This window comes from Mobula birostris, chromosome 4, assembly GCF_030028105.1.
Source record: "Mobula birostris isolate sMobBir1 chromosome 4, sMobBir1.hap1, whole genome shotgun sequence".
Classification (NCBI taxonomy): Eukaryota; Metazoa; Chordata; class Chondrichthyes; order Myliobatiformes; family Myliobatidae; genus Mobula; species Mobula birostris.
Genome location: NC_092373.1, coordinates 176,271,813 through 176,292,727, shown reverse-complemented (window position 1 = coordinate 176,292,727; position 20,915 = coordinate 176,271,813). Strand labels below are relative to the sequence as shown.

Sequence of the window (20,915 nt, the reverse complement as noted above, 5' to 3'; positions counted from 1 at the left end):
TGTGGGGTAGTCACACCATGCCGGCTGCTTTTGGATGATGGGTGCAGTGGAACTGCTGTTTTATAGCAAGTTCTTTACAGACTTCCTCATTTATTTTGGCAACAAAATGCAGCCCATTGTCTGAGCTTATCATTTCTGTAAGTCCATAGCGAGGAATTATTTCTTCTAGCAATATTTTCACAACAGTCATGGCAGTGTTATTAGTTGTAGGAACAGCTTCAATCCATCTGCTAAATACATCTACTATCACTAAGCAATACTTGTAACAATGTACTCCAGGTAATTCTATAAAATCCAGTTGTAAACAAGAAAAAGGCCCACTAGGCAAGGGGGTAGTTCTGGAAACACAAGGCATTCCCTTTCCAGCATTTGTTTTTTTTTACAAATTAAGCATGCTTTGGCTCATTTTTCAGCTGCCTGCTGGAGGTCAGGGTGCCACCAAGATTGTAATAAAGTATTAACCATTCCCTCCTTGCCCAAGTGTGTACAATTATGTACAAATTGCTTTCACCACATTGCATCCAGATATAATCGTATGGTCTGACACCAGTAGAGGAGTGGTTATTGGTGAACTCACAGTCCCCTGGGAAGACAACGCTGATGAAGCTCATGAGCGCAAGTTAACTAAATATGCAGAATTAAGATCAGAGTGCAGAGACAGAGGGTGGAAGGTCTCATGCTATCCATTTGAAGTAGGCTGCCGTGGGTTTATTGCGTTCACTTTCCAGAAGTGGCTGCGTGACCTTGGCTTCACTAGAAGAGAGATCAAGTCAACCAGCAGGGCTGCAGCTGAGGCAGCAGAGAAAGGATCAGCATGGGTGTGGACCAAGTATGTCCAGAGGGGCAGGTAGTCAGACAGTGTATACATATCTTGCAAACCCTTCAGTAGTTGCATAGACACCTGAAGAGTAGACTATCTGATTGATGGAAGTGACCAACAACTCTGATAGAGGCAGATGCCAAGTTTTTAAGCTCACCAGTGGGAGATGGTGCTTTAGCACTGCTGGTCCACCACCTCAAGGGAGTCTTGATCATAAGCGAGCCGGAACTCCTGAAGACAGGTGGCAGATCAACTGATGATCCCACTGGTGATAGCACAGGACAGTTAACATCTTAGTCCACGTGTATTTTTTAACTCTAACTGTACATGATCTATCAAAATAGGTAAGAACACAGAGAGAACACAGACCTGTTCCGCAGGGGTCACCCATAAATTGGTCTGAGGTTCAAGGTGGCAACCCATTGGGACCATAGTTTGCGCTCTCCTTCAGGGGCGTCCCCCTAGAATGTACTTACTTCCCCCATATCTGGCATACCTGTCCTTAGATTTTGTCTAATAGGAGCTTGCTGGGTTCCCGAGGGGACTATAAGTATGGGATTCAAGGCTGTCTGTTTAGTTGCTGCATCAACCCGAGCATTACCCTTAAATATCTCATCAGATTCCCCAGTATGGGCTGCACATTTAATAATAGCGAAAATTCAAGGTAGCTGTAGAGCGGTGAGTAAGTTGTTTACAAAGGTAGCATTACTAATGGGGTGGCCAGAGGCAGTCAGGAAACCCCAAAGTTCTGTAGTCAGTGCATAACGGGAGTTTGTGTAAAAGTTCGCACTTTAGTCTGTTGCTAGGATACAGGCACGAGTCAGAGCAAGCAGCTCAGCCTTCTGGGTGGAGACAGCTGTTTCAAAAGAGACTTGCTCAATTACTTCAATGACCATCATTATGACATAGCCAGAACATCATTTCCTTGCTGGATCCACAAAAGAGCTTCCATCCTCATAAAACGTTGCCTCGGGCTTGAGGGGGTATTGCGGAAGGGATAGGAGAGTCTGTCCTTCTTTCACGCTGATCTGGACAGGGGGGCAGTTGGTGCGGCTGACTTCATGATCTGAAATTGCCCAGAGATGTGGTCTTACCAGATGTCCCGTCTTCACCTCCGACTCCTTCCAGTATTGGAGTTGGCCCGCGGCCAAGTCTTGCCATTCTCCCTCAGTGCTGGAGGCTTCTTTCTTCAGTGTGTAGGCAAGGAACCCTAGGCTCTTTGGCTTGAACCTAGGGCAAAACCTAACGGTGGTATGGGGAACCGCCAGTCCTGTCTGTCGCCAAAGGAAATCTGTTACTTCAGCCAGTAATGCACTGTCCTCACTTTCTATAACCTCTCCAATCACCGTGACTGGGAACTTCTGCCCTCGAAAGGTGCATAATATTGACTTTCCTCAGTGGAGCACCTCGAGGGATCATAGCACAGAATGACATAAGGGTCTGCCTCCGGCAGAGGGAGTTCAGATGAAGTCGAATCCAGATTAAGTGCCCACCACTTGGGGAGGCGGGGGGGTCGGTGACTGGGAAAGCTGATGGTTGTTCGCTAGTCCCAGGGTGACACCCTTGTCCATGCAAGGAATCTCGACTTTCAACGGACATAGCAAGTCTCACTCTGCTAGATTACATCCCAGACTGGTGATGGCTGTAAATGAAACCTCGCACTGGGTCCCAATAATATGTTAAAGTTCGTTGCATTCAATTTTTATCATTGTCAGGCCAATCCATGTTATTAGTTTTAATCATGTTGGCTAACTTAATTGGTAAGCATTGAAGCAGTAAGGCATTAAACTGGGGGGACGGATTCCCATTATTAGAGGCTTGGTCTCCTGCGAAAGTGCCATAGCAGGCCACAAATCACTCCCGATAGTCTGGTCCCTATTCCCCAGACTTAGGTTTGCAGTCAAGTACTTTGGTGATACTTACAGGTTGTTGGACAGCTCTCTCCAAGGCTTGAATAATCTGGTCTGTCTGTTCATTCTTATTATGGATTCCCACCTGTAACGTCTGATAGGTTTGGTATCTTAATTCTGCCTTCCATTTCTGCCCCTCATCAGCTGAGAGAATCATGCAGCAGAGACCAAATAAATCTTGCGGGGTGGCAATATACATTTGTAACAGTACTGCGGACATACTGAGCAAACTGTGCTGGTTTTTCTTTTCTATCGGGGGCCTGATTTATGATCACTATCATTTCTTGAGGCTTCCAGGGTGCATGGTTTTATTGGATTCTTTCCCCTGTCTCGGAATAATCCTCAGTATTCCCTTCCTGGCTCTCAGGGTACAGGGAGCCTCCCCTTCCCTGCCGCCGCTGTTTTACCCGAGCGACCACCGTATCTGAGTACTGGGAGGATTGGGTTTCGGGAGCACTGGATGCACTCGGCCCCTGGTAAGGTGGGGGATACGGTGGGTGCCCAATCCTCATCGCGGTCACTGTCCTTAAACAGGGCTGGTATGCCAGACATGGGTTCGGGATCCCGTATTGGCCTGAGATCTCACGCGCGGCACAGCCGATTTAAACCTTCCTGTCTGTCCATATCTGCCTTTGTCTGCGTTCTTTGTTTCTCTCGTTCTCTTTCTCTTCTCCCATTTACCTATTCGCACTCCACCTTTAATGTTTCCCAACTCTTGGGAGCGCACGTCACCTGTACACACCTCTATTCCTCTATCACATGCATTGTTCCTCCAACTGGCCAGTAAAGTATTATTCCATTTGATATCAGTTTTACCTTTCCATTCTTTGACTAATAATTTCCACTTTTATTTTACCGCAATTCTTTTTCCAAATTAAATTTACTGCTTGTTCACAAGAGGTTATATCGCAAGTTCCCCCGGTGGCCACACACTGTTTCCCAGTTTCTTTGTTAGCGCTATACTTAATATCCGGATAGACTGCAGGGGAGTCTATTCCAGAGAGAGTTCTACCACGTCTTCATAGATTTCAAGAAGGCATTTCACAGAGTCTGGCATGATGCCTTATGGGCCACCATGAAGAAATTCAACATGGGGCAGAAGCTGATTCATACAATCCATCAGCTTTACGCCAAGGCAACCAGTGCAGTACTCGCTCAGGGCACCATCAGGGAGTGGTTCCATACCTCTGTAGGAGTCAGTCAGGGCTGCCTCCTCTCCCCCACTCTCTTCAACGTCTTCCTAGAACAGATCATGAGTGCTGCCCTTGAAGATCATTTGGGCACAGTCAGCATCGGAGGGAGGAACATCACAAACCTAAGATTTGCTGACGACATTGATGGACTTGCAGGAACAGAGAACAAACTGGTCAACCTATTCAGCCATCTTGACAGAGCCTCCACAACGTTTGGAATGGAAATAAGCGGCAAGAAAACCAAGCTCATGGCAAATGCCAACGGTGCCATTACAACAGACATCTAAGTCCATGGTCAGAGATTTGAGATAGTGCAGCAGTTCAAATACCTGGGGGCAATCATCAGTGATGAAGGATCAAGACCAGAAGTCCTGGCAAGAATCGCACAGACAATGACGGCACTATCCAAACCCAAAGACAATATGGAGGGGCAACATCTCCTTGAAGTACAAGATCAGACTCCTGCGTGCATTAGTATTCTCCATCTTCCTGTACGCATGCGAGACATGGACTCTCACAGCAGAGCTACAGAGGAAGATACAGGCATTGGAAATTAGATGCCTTCGCAACATCTTGGGCATCTCATACTTGGACCACATCACAAACCAGCAGGTCCGCAAGACCATCCAGCACCACATTGGCCCCCATAAAGATCTTCTCACAATGGTGAAGAAAAGAAAGCTGAGATGGTACGGCCACATAACAAGATCTAGTGGCCTTGCAAAGACCATTCTACAAGGAACTGTGGAGGGGAAAAGAAGGAGAGGCAGACAGAGGAAAAGATGGACGGACAACATTAAAGAATGGACAGGGAAAACATTTGCGGTGACCCAGGCTCTGGCACACAACCGCGACAGATGGAACAGACTGGTGCTAAGTTTGTCATGACGGTGCCCCAACAACTCCACCAGGAGTTAAAGGTACAAGGCAAGGCAAGGCAAGAGTTCCTTTCCCCTCTGTTCGGCCAAATGCCTGTCCCATCCTGTGCTGGTCAATTTACCAGGTCAACCGCCTATAACCCAATTAATTACTTCAATTTACCAGGCCACTGCCACTGGCCCACCAGGCCAACTAGGATAGACCAGGTTGGTTACCCCCTTATCTAATTACTGAGTTTATGCCCCAGGTCTATACACATAGACCTTCTCCTTGCCCGTTGCCCAATTAGTTAAATCGACTCAATTATACAGCTTAATCGACCAGGCCAAAGACCTGTTGTCCAATTCTTCAGCACCCGCAGACTTTAGTACTCACAAAAACAACAGCTAGCCATATTTTCCATTAATACTCACAAAAACAACTCTCACATACCCTGGAGGGGGGTCCCCTTCCCTCCTTTATCCTGAACTTGTCACATTTTGATCATCATCATCAAATTTCAACTGGCAATATTTTTGCTGCCAAGGTGAGAAATTTACCAGACTGCCAGTCTTGTATCCTTAACATCAAAGTTAAACCGGCCATATTTTGAGGCATGCACAACCCTTTACCGAACTCGTCGGGCAGCGGCGACCACTTCTCCCGACTAGAGCTCGAAATCCTGTTTCGAGCGTAATACAGAATAGCCAATGTCACCCGCAGCAACCTCACAAAAACAACTGCTTACCTCATTCTCCTGGTCCGGGTGGTTCGTTGGATCCCATCAAGGTACACGTTTCAATGGGCGAGGGGCGGAATGCCTGACCGGACACAAGGAGTGGCCAGAGGTAAAACACCTCGGGGCACTCTACCACTCGGTTGTGTTCAATTCAAACCCTTGGTCGCTTACTCAGCCCAGAGAAACGTTCCCTACGCTGGGATCCCAGTCACGGCACCAAATGTAAACTTAAACTCGCCGGACCAATAATCACACCACACAGTTCTTTTCTTTATCCTTTTCACCAGTTTATTTGTTCGAGCTCAGCCTTCAAGAAACTCGGAGCCGAACGTCAAAGAGACAGAATTTCTCTCTCTCTCTGGCAGCTCATGATGAGCTTCTGTGTTACGCTCACAAACATGGCAATTTATAAAACTGAAGAGACAAAGAGCACTCAGTTTCAACAGGTATTCCTGCCAAGTCAGTTAGACCAAAACCTAATTAACTTAGGTAAGAGAGTCCACTAAATCAAGGTTTTAATTACAGACAGATACTTGCATTATCAGTGTGTTCTCTCTAAACAAACGAGGGAGCTTAGATCAGTGATGTGAAATCATAAGGCATGATGTATGAGACCTGTGTGAATTCAGCCCCCATGTCGTTCCCAAAGGAACAGCTGCCTAAGTTGTTAATCTTGCTACATGCTCAAGGATTTCTGTTTTTTTTTGTGTGAGAATGATGTGATGGTCTTTTGGAGGTCACCTGATGTGATTTTCCCGCCGATGTGAGGTCACGTGATGACATGTGCCCCATGACTATATAAGGTTCAACTCAGGTGACGCAGTTCGTTTTTGAGTTTGTAGATTTCCAGGTAGAACGTGTTGTGCCTCTGTTTCTGTTGCGTGTTTGGTTTTGTGACACAGTTTCATTTTTAAAACGGAAGGAGCATTTGGACTGGAAATTTGTGGCTGGAAGTGCCAATTTACTCAATTCCGACAGTTTTGAAGGGAGAGTGAAGAATTCATTGAAGTGAAGGATCGAGAGAAGTCGGCATCGTTTGGCAGTTTAATAAAGAATCAACCTTATTGAATCTTCGTTGGAGAGAACCTGCATCGAGATAACTCTTGTAAAAGCGCAATGAGTTCATGCACAAAGGCTCTCTCTCTCTCTCTAAAAGGAATTTAAGGTCAGTTGATTTAAACTGTTTATTTTCGGCATCGGGAATCCTGTGGACAGAATCGGCAGTAAAGGTGCGTCTGTGAAGAAATCTTTCTCCAGAGAAGTCTCCCCCAATTGAATGCGTAAAACTGTTGGACTTTTGAAGTTATCGCTTTAAGAACTATATCTGACTGTATCGCTTTAAGAACTGTTTTCGCATTTAACGCCTTAAGAACCAGAGCCGAGTGGAGTTGATGAAAGGCTGCATACCTGTTTAACCTCTACTTAAAGTTTTCCTTTGTGTTTTTTTTTCCCTTATCGCTTATATGTGTTTAATAAATGTTTGGTTGTTTTCATAAAACCTGTCTCGATTAATATTCATTGTTGCCGGTTACGTAACAATCTAAACAAGTTGAAGGCAAATTCCTTAGCCAAGGACAGACTCTGCACACTTTCACAGAACAGAGCACACACAAGCTGGCACTTAATTTTAACCCATTATTTACAAGAGTCCAAGAATCATTTCTTACATCCCCCAATATCCTTAAAACTTCATCAGGCTGAATGGCCTAATTCTACTCTTATGTCTTATGGTCTTGATCGAGGCACGACTGCGCAAGCGCATGGACGTCAGCCAGTTAGACCGGCGGGAAGTATTTAAAAAGAAGACAGCTTTATAGAGCAGGTGTTAAAAGTAGAGGGAGTCAGAGTAGGAGGGCTATGGCAATAACGGGTCGAGGCGACATAAGTTACTTGTGTAGAATAGAAATAGGAAGCATGACTATGAGGTCAGTGCTCTGTACTGGGTGTCAGATGTGGGAAGTCCAGGAAACTCCCAACCTCCCAGGCCATATCTGCGCCAGGTGCGTTGAGCTGCAGCTCCTTAGCGACTGCGTTAGGGAACTGGAGATGTGGCTCGATGACCTTTGTCTGGTCAGGGAGAGTGAGGAGGTGACAGAGAGGAGCTATAGGCAAGTAGTCACACCGGGGTCTCCGGAGACAGGTAAGTGGGTAACAGTCAGGAGAGGGAAGGGCAAGAGTCAAGTACTAGAGAGCACCCCAGTGGCTGTCCCCCTTAACAATAAGTACTCCTGCCTGAGTACTGTTGGGGGGGGGACAGCCTACCTGGGGGAAGCAACACTGGCTGCGCCTCTAGCACAGAGTCTGGCCCTGTGGCTCAGAAGAGTAGGGAAAGGAAGAGGATGGCAGCAGTGATAGGGGACTCTATAGTTACAGGGTCAAGACAGGCGATTCTGTGGACGCAGAAAGAAACACCAATGGTAGTTTGCCTCCCATGTGCCAGGGTCCGGGATGTTTCTGATCATGTCCATGATATCCTGAAGTGGGAAGGTGAACATCCAGAGGTCGTGGTACATATTGGTACCAATGACATAGGTAGGAAAAGGGAGGAGGTCCTGAAAATAGACTACAGCGTTAGGAAAAAAGCTGAGAAACAGGACCTCAAAGGTAGTAATCTCGGATTACTGCCTGTGCCACACGACAGTGAGTATAGGAATAGAGTGAGGTGGAGGATAAATGCATCGCTGAGGGATTGGAGCAGGGGCAAGGATTCAGATTTCTGGATCATTGGGACCTCTTTTGGTGTAGGGGTGACCTGTACAAAAAGGACGTGTTGCACTTGAATCGGAAGGGGAGCAATATCCTGGTGGGGAGGTTTGCTAAGGCTATTGGGGAGAGTTTAAACTAGAATTGCTGGGGGCTAGGAACCAAACTGAAGAGACGGAGGAAGGGTGGTTAGCTCACAAATAGAGAAAGCTTGTAGGCAGTGTGAGAGGGAGGTGATAGAGAAGGGATGCACTCAAACCGATGGTTTGAGGTGTGTCTATTTTAATACAAGAAGCATCATGAACAAAGCGGATGAGCTTAGAGCGTGGATCAGTACTTGGAGCTAGGATATTGTGGCCATTACAGACCTGGATGGCTCAGGGACAGGAATGGTTAATTAGAGTGCCGGGCTTTAGATGTTTCAGAAAGGATAGGGAGGGAGGCAAAAGAGGTGGGGGCGTGGCACTGCTGATCAGATAGTGTCACGGTTGCAGAAAAGGTGGAAATCATGGAGAGATTATCTACTGAGTCTCTGTGGATGGAAGTTAGAAACAGGAAGGGGTCAATAACTCTACTGGGTGTTTTTTATAGAACACCCAATAGTAACAGAGACATCGAGGAGCATATAGGGACACAGATTCTGGAATGGTGAAGTAATAACAGGGTTGTCTTGATGGGGGATTTTAATTTCCCCATTAATGACTGGCATCTCCCTAGAACAAAGGGTTTAGATGGGGTGGCGTTTGTTAGGTGTGTTCAGGAAGCTTTCCTGACACAACATGTAGATAAGCCATAAGAGGAGAGGCTGTACTTGATCTGGTATTGGGAAATTAACCTGGTCAGGTTTCTCAGTGGGAGAGCATTTTGGAGATAGTGATCACAATTCTATCTCCTTTACCATAGCATTGGAGAGGGACAGGAACAGACAAGTCAGGAAATCGTTTAATTGCAGTAAGGGGAAATATGAAGCTATCAGGCAGGAACTTGGAAGCATAAATTGGGAACAGATCTTCTCAGGGAAATGTACGCAGAAATGTGGCAAGTGTTCACGGGATATGTGCATGCTGTTCTGTACAGGTACGATCCAATGAGACAGGGAAAGGATAGTAGGGCAGAGGAACCATGCTGTACAAAGGCAGTTGAAAATCTAGTCAAGAAGAAAAGAAAAGCTTACGAAAGGTTCAAAAAACTAGGTAATGATAGAGATCTAGAAAATTATAAGGCTAGCATGAAGGAGCTTAAGAATGAAATTAGGAGAGCCAGAAGGGGCCATGAGAAGGCTTTGGAGAGTAGGATTAAGGAAAACCCCAGGGCATTCTACAAGTATGCAAAAAACAAGAAGATAAGACGTGAGAGAATAGGACCAATCAAGTGTGACAATGGAAAAGTGTGTATGGACCCAGAGGAAATAGCGGAGGTATTTAATGAATACTTTGCTTCAGTATTCACTACGGAAAAGTACCTTGGCAATTGTAGGGATGACTTACAGCGGATTGAAAAGCTTGAGCATATAGACATTAAGAAAGAGGATGTGCTGGAGTTTTGGAAAGCATCAAGTTGGATAAGTCACCAGGACTGGACGATATACCCCAGGCTACTGTGGGAGGCGAGGGAGGAGATTGCTGAGCCTCTGGCAATGATCTTTGCATCATCAATCAGGATGGGAGAGGTTCCAGAGGATTGGAGGGTTACAGATGTTATTCCCTTGTTCAAAAAAGGGTGTAGAGATAGCCCAGGAAAGTATAGATCAGTGAGTCTTACTTCATTGGTTGGAAAGTTGATGGAGAAGATCCTGAGGGGTAGAATTTATGAACATTTGGAGACACATAATGTGAGTAGGAATAGACAACATGGCTTTGACAAAGGCAGGCCGTGCCTTATGAGCCATTGAATTTTTTGAGGATGTGACTAAACACATTGATGAAGGTAGAGCAGTAGATGTAATGTATATGGCTTTCAGCAAGGCATATGATAAGGTACTCCATGCAAGGCTTATTGAGAAAGTAAGGAGGCATGGGATCCAAGGGGACATTGCTTTGTGGATCCAGAACTGGCTTGCAAACAGAAGGCAAAGAGTGGTTGTAGTCGGGTCATATTTTGCATGGAGGTCAATCACTAGTGGCGTGCCTCAGGGATCTATTCTGGGACCCCTACTCTTCGTGATTTTTATAAATGACCTGGATGAGGAAGTGGAGGGATGGGTTAGTAAACTTGCTGATGACACGAAGGTTGAGGGGGTTAAGGGTGTTGCGGATAGTGTGGAGGGCTGTCAGAGCTTACAGCATGATATCGATTCGATGCATAACTGGGCTGAGAAGTGGCAGATGGAGTTCAACCCAGATAAGTGTGAGGTGGTTCATTCTGGTAGGTCAAATATGACAGCAGAATATAGTATTAATGGTAAGACTTTTGGCAGTGTGGAGGATCAGAGGGATCTTGGGGTCTGAGTCCATAGGACACTCAAAGCTGCTGCGCAGGTTGACTGTATGGTAAAGAAGGCGTATGGTGCGTTGGCCTTCATCAACCGTGGGATTGAGATTAAGAGCCGAGAGGTAATGTTGTAGCTACATAGGATCCTGGTCAGACCTCATTTGGAGTCCTGTGCTCAGTTCTGGTCATCTCACTACAGGAAGGATGTGGAAACTAGAACCCGAGCTGGGCAGCTCATCTGAGATCAGGACAGGCTCACTATGGCAGTTTTAGTGAATTCTGGGGAGGGGGGGGATCTGTGTCGAGTAATGTAATTGGTGGAAATGTACATAATTCACAACCACTGACACTGAGTTGGGGTTCACTTTAAGAGGCTGAGCTGACGTGATTACGTATTACATGAAGCTCTGTTACCTCATTTTTTGTGGTCAGTGTTTGGAGTACAATAAATGAGTTGTTACAGTTTTTCTTAAACACAAAATGCCTCATGTTGTTTTACTTGTGAAAACTTACAGGAGAGTCTAAGACCAAAAGACACAGTTTCAGAATAGAGTGGTGTTGTTTTAGAACAGAGACGAGGAGGAATTTCTTTAGCCAGAGTGGTGATCTGAGGAGTTTGTTGCCACAGGTGGCTGTGGAGGCCAAGTCATTGGGTACATTTAAGACAAAACTTAATAGATTCTTGATTAGTCAGGGCATGAGTGGATATGAGGAAAAGGCAGGAGATTGTGGCTGAGAGGGAAAATGGATCAGCCATGATGAAATGGTGGAGCAGACTCGATGGGCCAAATGGCCCAATTCTACTCCTGTATCTTATGGTATCGACAATCATCTTGAATGTGACTGTGAAAATGAATACTTGGAGAATGCATTGATCAAAAGCATTGTATGAAAGCAATCCACTATCTGAACAAGGTGTCTGTGTTGATTTTGTTCATTTATAGGCAATCAAAAGGTTATGGCAGTGTACTCCGGATGAATTCCTCTGTTGATAACTACCAATAATTAATGCACAGTTTTGTAGCCCTGTGGGAGTATTGACTGTGCTCTAATTTGCTTTGTTTTTCATTTATATACATAAATTGTAACTCTGTTAAATGGCAGTTTGTGATTTTATACCTTTTCAGCCATTTCCATGAAACTGACTAACTGGGGCAGCCATGTAATTGGGCCAAAATGTACTGGTCCTGATGTGTTCCAATTAACTGGATTCTACAGTATCTAAGAAGGATGTAGATGACAGGTGTTTAGAAGGAAATGGGCCAGTGTTGAGAAATGAGATTATCTTGAATATATATCCTGGTCGGCATGGACAAGTATTAATCAAAGGGCTTTTTTCAAGCTGCGGTGGACTCTGAGCACATCCGCCCCACTATCTGTAGTATCTACAGGAAACTGCCTCAAGAAAGCAATATGCAGTGCCTATAAAAGGTATTCACCCCCCCACCCCTGGAAGTTTTCATGTTTTATTGTTTTACAACATTGAATCACAGTGGATTTAATTTGGCTTTTTTGACACTGATCAACAGAAAAAGACTCGTTCGTGTCAAAGTGAAACCTCCTTTAATATGACACACCAAATCATCACTGGTGCAGCCAATTGGTCTTAGAAGTCACATAATTAGTTAAATGGAGATCACCTGTGTGCAGTCAAGGTGTTTCAATTGATTGTAGTAAAATACACCTGTAGCTGGAAGATCCAACTGCTTGTGAGTCAGTATCCTGGCAAAAACTACACCATGAATGCAGAAGAACACTCCAAGCAACTCCACAAAAAAGTTATTGAAAAGCACAAGTCAGGAGATGGATACAAGAAAATTTCCAAGTCATTTAATATCCCTTGGAGTATAGTTAAGTCAATCATCAAAAAATGGAAAGAATATGGCACAGCTGTAAATCAGGCTATCCTCCAAACTGAGTGACGTGCGAGAAGGGGACTAGTGAGGGAGGTCACTAAGAGACCTATAACAAGTCTAGAGGAGTTACAAGCTTCAGTGGTGGCTGGGGCCAGGCATTTTGGCCAGGAGGAGTTGGTTGATTGAGTGGGTGGGGACTTTGGCGTCAAGAAACCTAGTAGTTTTGAAAGGGTTAGTTTGTAGCCTATGGCTGAAAAAGGGAGGGGGGGGCTGAGATTGAAGGGGGAGGGCGGGAGACTGTGGAATATTCCAGAAGTAAAGGTAGCCAAAAAAGGGGTGCAGCAAGTGAAAGACCTGAAGTGATGGGGGACAACAAATTGAGGAAAATGGGTGAATTGGAGGAATTTATAGTTCTGTATAAAATTAAAGGTCAGAAGGAGGATTTAGGGCCCTTAATCCTTTGAAAGTAGCAGCAGCATTAGAGAACCAAATAGGTAAAGGATTCCAGGCCAAGATTTTGTCTAATGGATTGCTGAAAATTTGTTGCAAAGATATTGACCAATATAACAATGCTAAAATGGTGGGAAAATTGGTTGTGAAAATGGAGTATATTACTCTGAAAGAAAGCAAAGGAGTTAAGGGGGTAGTGTATGGTATTTGGTCTGGCATAACTGAAAAGGAAATTTTGGACAATATTAAAGGTGGTCAAGTGATTGAAGCTAAATGATTAAAATCGAGAGAAGGTGGTAATTGGGTTACCTGTTCTTCTGGTTTTTGCAGGTGATGTTCTTCCAACTAGAGTCTATCTTGGGTGCATGTCTTATCAAGTTAGAGAATATATTAGGCCTCCCTTACACTGTTATAATTGCCAGGGATTTGGACATGTTGCTGGTTCATGTCAAGGTAAAAGAAGATGTATGAAATGTGGAGAGGATCATAATATTAAAGCATGTAAGGCAGCGGTGCCTAAATGCAGTAACTGTGGAGGGGACCATATAGCGGCGTTCAGAGGATGTGAGTATTTTAGTAAGGCAAAGCAGGTTCAGGATGTTAGTATCCAACAAAAAATATCATATGCTGAAGCAGTAAAGAAAGTTGACAGAGAGCAAAGGATAAGTAAAGAAAAGATTGGAACGATGGGGAGTCAGTTCATTCTGAGTTCTCCAACTATGGTTCCTTCAGGCATGTTATTGATGACTAATGAGTCTTTTTTGGCATTTGTTGTTGATGTACTGGTCGGGGCTAAAACTACAGCCAAGAGGTCGGATATGATAAAAGTAGTTGTTGGAGCTGCAGAGAGATTCCTTGATATAAAACAGATTTCACCGGAAAAATTACATGAGTATATGACAGACAAACAATCACTGAATACTTCCCAGTTGTCAGGATCAGAGAGTATGGAGGCGCTTTATGTGGATGAAGAGGCCAATAATTAGTATTTGGATGTTTTTAATATTACAATGGAATGCAAGAAGTTTATTTGCAAATGGTCAAGAATTAAAAAGATTTGTTGGAACTTTTAAAGACAAGCCTGATTTGATCTGTATACAGGAGACATGGTTAAAGCCTCATTTAGATTTTGTGATCCCTGGATATGATAGTTTGAGAGCTGACAGAACAGGTAAATCTGGGGGAGGGTGTGCAACTTTCATAAAAGCAGGACTCCAGTTTAGAAGACTTGATTTTAAATCTAACCTTGAAATTGTGGCTGTGGAGGTTTGGAGCTCTCGTGGTCAAATAACTTTGATTAACTTTTATAATCCAGGTAATATGATGTTATCAGATTTGGATGAAATTATGAATAAGGTAAGATCCCCAGTAATCTGGGTTGGAGATTTCAATGCCCATAATCCTATATGGGGTGGTGAAAGTAAAGATAGTAATGGAGCGGTAGTAGAGGAGTTTCTAGATAAATACAACATGGTACTGCTAAATGACAGCAGGCCTACAAGATTTAATATTGTAAAGAATACTTGTAGTCACTTAGACTTATCTATCACTTCCTCAAATTTAGCTAAGGATGGGGAATGGGATGTTATGGACAGATACACACTAGGAAGTGATCACTATCCTATATTATGTAGATTTGGTAGAAATTTGATAGTAGAAGTTGAGGAGAGGTCTGCTAGGTATAATTTTTCTTTGGTCCATTGGGATGAGTACCAGGAGGAACCTGTGGATATAATAGAAGAGATTAATAGCGAGGGCTCCATAGATGATTGGAATGAATCCTTCTGTTCTATAATTCATAAAGTTGCTCAGTTGACTATTCCGCTATGGAATGTACTTAAGGCTCGAGCATTAGTTCCGTGGTGGAATAAAAATAGTGATATAGCAGTAAGAAACAGAAATAGAGCTTACAGGAAATTAAGAAAGTACCCAGTATTAGATAATGTTATGGAGTATAAAAAGGAAAGAGCAGTAGCAAGGAGAGTAATTAAAAATGTAAAGAGGGATAGTTGGAGAAGATTTTGTGGAACCCTGGGCCCTGAGACACCGATAAAGCAGCTATGGACGATCACTCACAGAATGTCAGGGATATATAGGAAACTATGTATCCCAGCTTTGCTGGAAGGAGATATTGAAGCTGTAACCAATAAGGAAAAGACTGATATATTTGTAGAGGTGTTCCAAGCATTACACAGTTCTGGAGAGTTAGGTGATCTGAGAAAGGAAATTACATTAAAGGAAAGTTGTAAAGTTGGAAATTGGACAGGAGTTTGGATGATAATAGCTCCATAAATTTGTTTTTCTCCCTTCAGGAATTGCAGGAAGCTGTCCAATCAGGTTCAAACACTTTTCCTGGTAGGGATGGACTGTGTTATGAATTGCTTAAGCATTTAGATGACTCTGTAATTATAGAAATTCTAGCATTGTTTAATTCAGTGTGGAAAGAAGGAAAATTACCAGTAGAATAGAAGCATGCGGTGGTAGTTCCAGTTTTAAAGCCAGGTAAGGATGCGTCTAGTCTTAGTTCGCATCGGCCTTTAGCTTTAACGTCAGAGCTTTGTAAAACTATGGAACGCATGATCACCAACAGACTTGTTTATTTTTTGGAGAATAAGGGACATTTTGTTGCCTATCAAAATGGTTTTAGAACTGGAAGATCAACAATGGAATCTGTTGCCCTTTTAGATCATGATATTAAAAAAGCATTTCAAAATAGAGAAGTAATGGTAAGAGTATTCCTAGATATTGAAAGAGCATATGACTCACTGTGGAAGGATGGCTTATTAATTAAACTCTATGATGCGGGAATTAGAGGTAGAATGTTTAATTGGATCAAAGATTTCCTTAAGGAAAGGTCAATTCAAGTAAGAATAGGCGGAACAAGCTCCAAGTCAGTTAAAATAAGTAATGGTCCCCCTCAAGGAAGTGTCATTAGTCCAGTTCTTTTTAATGTCATGACACAGGATTTGGCAAATCATTGTTTGCAGATGATGGTGCAATCTGGAAAAGAGGAAGAAACATCAAGCAGATATTAAGGCAGGTACAAAAGGCTTTAAGATCAGTTGAAAACTGGGCTAATAAATGGGGTTTCAGGATTTCTGCTTCTAAGTCCAAATACATGATTTTTGGCTTTAGAAGAAAGATTCCTGATTGTGAATTGTGTCTATATGATTCTCCACTAGAAAGAGTCAAGGTATTCAAGTTTTTAGGTGTCTGGTTTGATGAAAGACAACAATTGGGAAGTGTGAGAAAGTTTTAAATGTCATAAGTATTGCTGGATGCGACTGGGGAGCAGGGCGGGAAACTATGTACTTAATATATCTAGCTATGATTAGATGAGTTATAGATTATGGTTGTATTGCTTATGGTTCCGCTGCTATGGCAGTGCTTGGAAAGCTAGACACTGTGCAGTCCAAGGCACTTCGACTCTGTTGTGGAGCTTTCAGAACAACATCAGTCCCGGCATTGTGTGTGGGGATGGGAGAAGTTCCTCTACATTTAAGACAAATCCAGTTGGGCCTGCAGTATTGGGTAAGACTAAATGGATTCAATCAGAGCTGTCCATCAAAATGTCTTTTGCAGGGGAAGTCAGAGAGCCAAAGTAAAATTAAAAGATACCCATTTTTAGATTTGGTTAATAACTGGGCTGTGAAATTGAAACTGACTGAGGAAGACATAGCTGACCAAATTTGCCTGCCACCTGTCCCTTTTTGGCTCTTTCCAGAACCAAAAGTAGACCTATTCCTCCTTTTTCAGCTTCAAGGAAGCAGTGCAATTTCATCAGTGTTGATCACAAATGAATATTTAAATAATAAATGGGGATCTTATCTGAAGATTTTTACAGATGGCTCAGTGGACCCAGAGAGCAGTAGGGCAGGATTTGGGATGTATGTGTCTCAACTTGGAGTTAAGATTGGTCACCGGGTTTCATATGGTGTTTCTGTCTTTGCAACAGAATTATTAGCAATCCTCTGGGCCTTATGGTGGATAGAAGACTCTCGACCACGTAGGGTTATCATCTGTTCGGATTCTGCTGCTGCCTTAGCGTCTATAAAAGGGAGTAAATCAAAAGCTCGTCCTGACATAGTTATTGAGATTCTCTTAGTGTTGTTTAGAGTAGGGAAGATGGGTTGTGCAGTTAGATTTTCATGGATACCTGGGCATGCTGGGGTGGAGGGAAATGAAATTGTGGATGGCATTGCAAAGTCTTCCTTACAGAGCAGGCAAGTAGAAATTAGAGTTCCCCTAGGCAGAGCAGAATTGAGAAGTAGGATTAAAAAAAGGTATAGAGAAGAAGTGGCAGGAGGATTGGAAAAATGAATTAAGGGGCAGGCATTATTTTTCTAGTCACCCACTAGTTAAAAAGGTCTCAGACTGTTATCTTTTAAGTCGTAGAGATATGGTGAAATTTACAAGACTTAGGTTGGGGCATTGTGGGCTAAACTATTATTTAAAGATAATAGGAAAACATCCTACTGGATTACGTGACTATGGTAGTCCAGAGACAGTCCAGCATGTTTTGCTGAGCTGTAATCGATACAAAATTGAAAGAAGCATTTGTTCAAGAGGCTATCTGGCTTAAATTTATTCTGGTTTTCTATTAAATCTTTGTTTGGCCATCAAAAGAATCAACATCTGATTGAAGAGTCTATTATTCAGTTTATACGTGAGACTATGTTGTATTTGAAAATTTGAGCCCCTTGAAGTTCTATAATTAATTATACATCCTGCGGAGGGCTGTAATACACCTAGATACATCTAAACAGCCAGAAATAGAAGGAGAAGAAGGAGAAGAATTCTTCTTCTTCAGTGGCTGAGATGCGAGAGACTGTGCATACAACTACTATTGCCCAAGTGCTTCACCAGTCACAGCTTTATGGGAGTGGCAAAGAGAAAGCCACTGTTGGGAAAAAAAAAACTCACATGAAGTCTCAGCTAGAGCTTGCCAGAAGGCATGTGAGATACTTTGAAGTCAGCTGGAAGAAGGTTCTATGGTCTGATGAAAGCAAAATTGAGCTTTTTGGACATCAGACTAAACACCATGTTCACCACGCATCATCAAAACACGCCATCCCTACTGTCAAGCATGGTAGTGGTGCATCACGCTGTGGGGATGCTTCACTGTGGCAGGCCATGAAAAACTTGTGAAGGTAGAGGGTAAAATGAATGCAGCAAAATACAGGGAAATTCTGGAGGATAACCTGATGCAGTCTGCAAAAGAACTGCAACTTAGGAGAAGACCTGCTTTCCAGCAAGGCAACATCTCCAAGCATAAAACCAAAGCTATACAGCAATTGCTTAAAAACAACAGATTTTAATTTCCTGAAGAGGCCAAGTCTGAGTCCAGAGTCCAATTGAGAATGTGTAGCTGGACTTGTAAATGGCTGTTCACTCATGATCCCCAAACTATCTGACAGAATTTGGGCAGTTTTGTAAGGAAGAATGGGGAAAAATATCAGTGTCCTGATGTGCAAAGCTGATAGAGACTGATCCACACACTCAAGGCTGTAACTGCTGCCAAAGGTGCATCAACTGAATACTGACATGAAGGGGGTGAGTAATTATGCAATCAATTATTTTGTATTTAATAATTGTAATAAATTTAGACCAATTTGTCAACATTTGTTTTCACTTTGACATAAGTGTCTTTTCTGTTGATCAGTGTCAAAAAAGCCAAATTAAATCCACTGTGATTCAATGTTGTAAAACAGTACAACATGACAACTTCCAAGGGGACTGTATAGTTCTTACAGGCACTGTATATCACCAAAGATCCCCACGATCCAGTCCAAGCCATCTTCTCACAGCTACCATTGGGCAGGAGATACAAAAGCCCGAAGTTCCAAATCATCAGGTTCAAGAACTGATGAAGTTTAAGGGTGTTGGGGAGGTAGGGAATGATTTTTAGAACTTTGCACTTTGTCAGCATGACTTGTGTATTACCCGCCCCGTGTGACTGCCTGATTGATTTATACCTGCCCCGCACGACTGCCTGATTAATTGTGTATTACTCACCCCTCCGACTGCCTGCTTGACAAAGATTGCTGACTTCTGCATAACTGTCAAACCACAAAGAGGACCCTTCTGTTTGCACATGTTCTGTAATGATTAACAACTCTTTGTATGGTATAAAAGCCAATGCTGTACTAACTAAGTTAGAAGTTCAACACAAGCCAACAGTAGGGAGAGGAAATCCGTCCCACTGGTATTTGGCTTCGAACTTCTCGCTGGTCCGGCGAATTTAAGTTTACATTTGGTGCCGTGACTTGGATCCCAGCATAGGGAAAGTCCCTGCGGCTGAGTAAGTGACAGGGAGTTGCCGGTGAGTATTAACGGGTGGTAGGGTGCCCCGAGGTGTTTTACCTCTGAGTGTCCCTTCTACTTGTCTGAAACTCCCGCCCCTTGCCCAGAGGAACTGGTACCTTGATGGAATCCAATGAACCACCCGGACCAGGAGGATAAGGCTAGCAGTTGTTTTTGTGAGTACTAAAGTCTGTGGGAGCTGAAGAATTGGACAACAGGTCTTTGGCCTGGTTGATTAAGCTGTATAACTGAGTCAACTTAACTAATTGGGCAACGGGCAAGGGCCCGGTCTATTTGTGTAATTGAGCAACAGGTCTTTGGCCTGGTTGATTCACTTGACTTAACTAATTGGGCAACGGGTAAGGAAAAGGTCCGGTCTATTTGTTGGGGGCAGCAACCCGGTAATTAGATAAGGGGGTAACTGACCTGGTCTATTCTAATTGACCCAGCGGGCCAGTGGCAGTGGCTTGGTAAATTGAAGTAACTAACTGGGCGACAGGTGATTGACCCGGTAAATTGACCAGCACAGGATGGGACAGACGTTTGGCCGAACAGAGGGGGATTCCCCTGCAGTCTATCCGGATGTTAAGAGCAACGCTAACAAAGAAACTGGGAAGCAGTGTGTGGCCACCAGGGGGAGCTTGCGATATACAGGTTTCCCCTGCCATCCGAAGGTAGAACGTTCCTATGAAACGGTTCGTAAGCCAGAATGTCGTAAAGTGAAGAAGCAATTACCATTTATTTATATGGGAAAAATTTGTGAGCGTTCTTTTCTGCAATCATTGCACTGTCCACTGTAGCGAAAATCTCACGCAAGCACTCTCGGCAGAAGCATTCTCTCCAGCAACTTCTGAGCTATGAAGCTGCCAAATCATACCAAATAACACATAAAAAATACACAGCCTATATAAAGTAGAAATAATGTATGTACAGTGTAGTATCACTTACCAGAATCAGGAAGACAGCGAGCACACTGATGATGATGTGTTAGGCTGAGTCGTTGGAGACGACTCAGGTGGTGGGACACTGGGGTATCATCTCATCGTCGTTGTTTCCATCAGGGCAGGCAGGTCATCTTCTATGTCTGCCTGCCTTGATGTCGAAGGTCGAGGTTCGTCGTCTGCTATGGCTGATGTGGAAGGCTTGAAAAACGACAGTATGCTTGACTGCTTAGCCTCGCGCGTTTTTCTATCATACAGCTCTTTGTAAGCACTCAAACCATCCTGCAAATATACCCTAAACCTACGTACCCTTTCAAAATTAAAGTCGTACTTTTCTGCAATCATTGTTGTCAATTGCAGCGAAAATCTCACGCAGTTGCTTCATGTTCAGTTCCTGGACGACTTCACTTTCGGTCTGTTCGCTACTGCATTTGGTTTCGATTGTTATCCTTCCCTCTTCCAATTGCATCAGCTCTTCATCTATCAGTTCTTGGTTATGGGATGCCAAAACCTCTTCAACATCATCTTCGTCAACTTCCATATGCCAAACTCACTTTGTCCTTGCTTTGCTCACCGCGATCAAAACGCTTAATTATGTCCAATTTTGCGCTAAGTATAACACCCTTACGAGCTCTTTTAGGCTTTTGCGATACCTTAGAACCCATCTTGCTAACGGATGCTCAAAATAAATCGACATAAAGCACAGACGCTT

General features: G+C 43.5%; 1 protein-coding gene across 1 annotated transcript in view; it reads right to left on the bottom strand.

The window, feature by feature from the left end:
* The window catches only part of bdh2 (3-hydroxybutyrate dehydrogenase, type 2), a 107,730-nt gene that overhangs the window by 32,654 nt on the left and 54,161 nt on the right, over nucleotides 1-20,915 (bottom strand). The window lies entirely within an intron of this gene.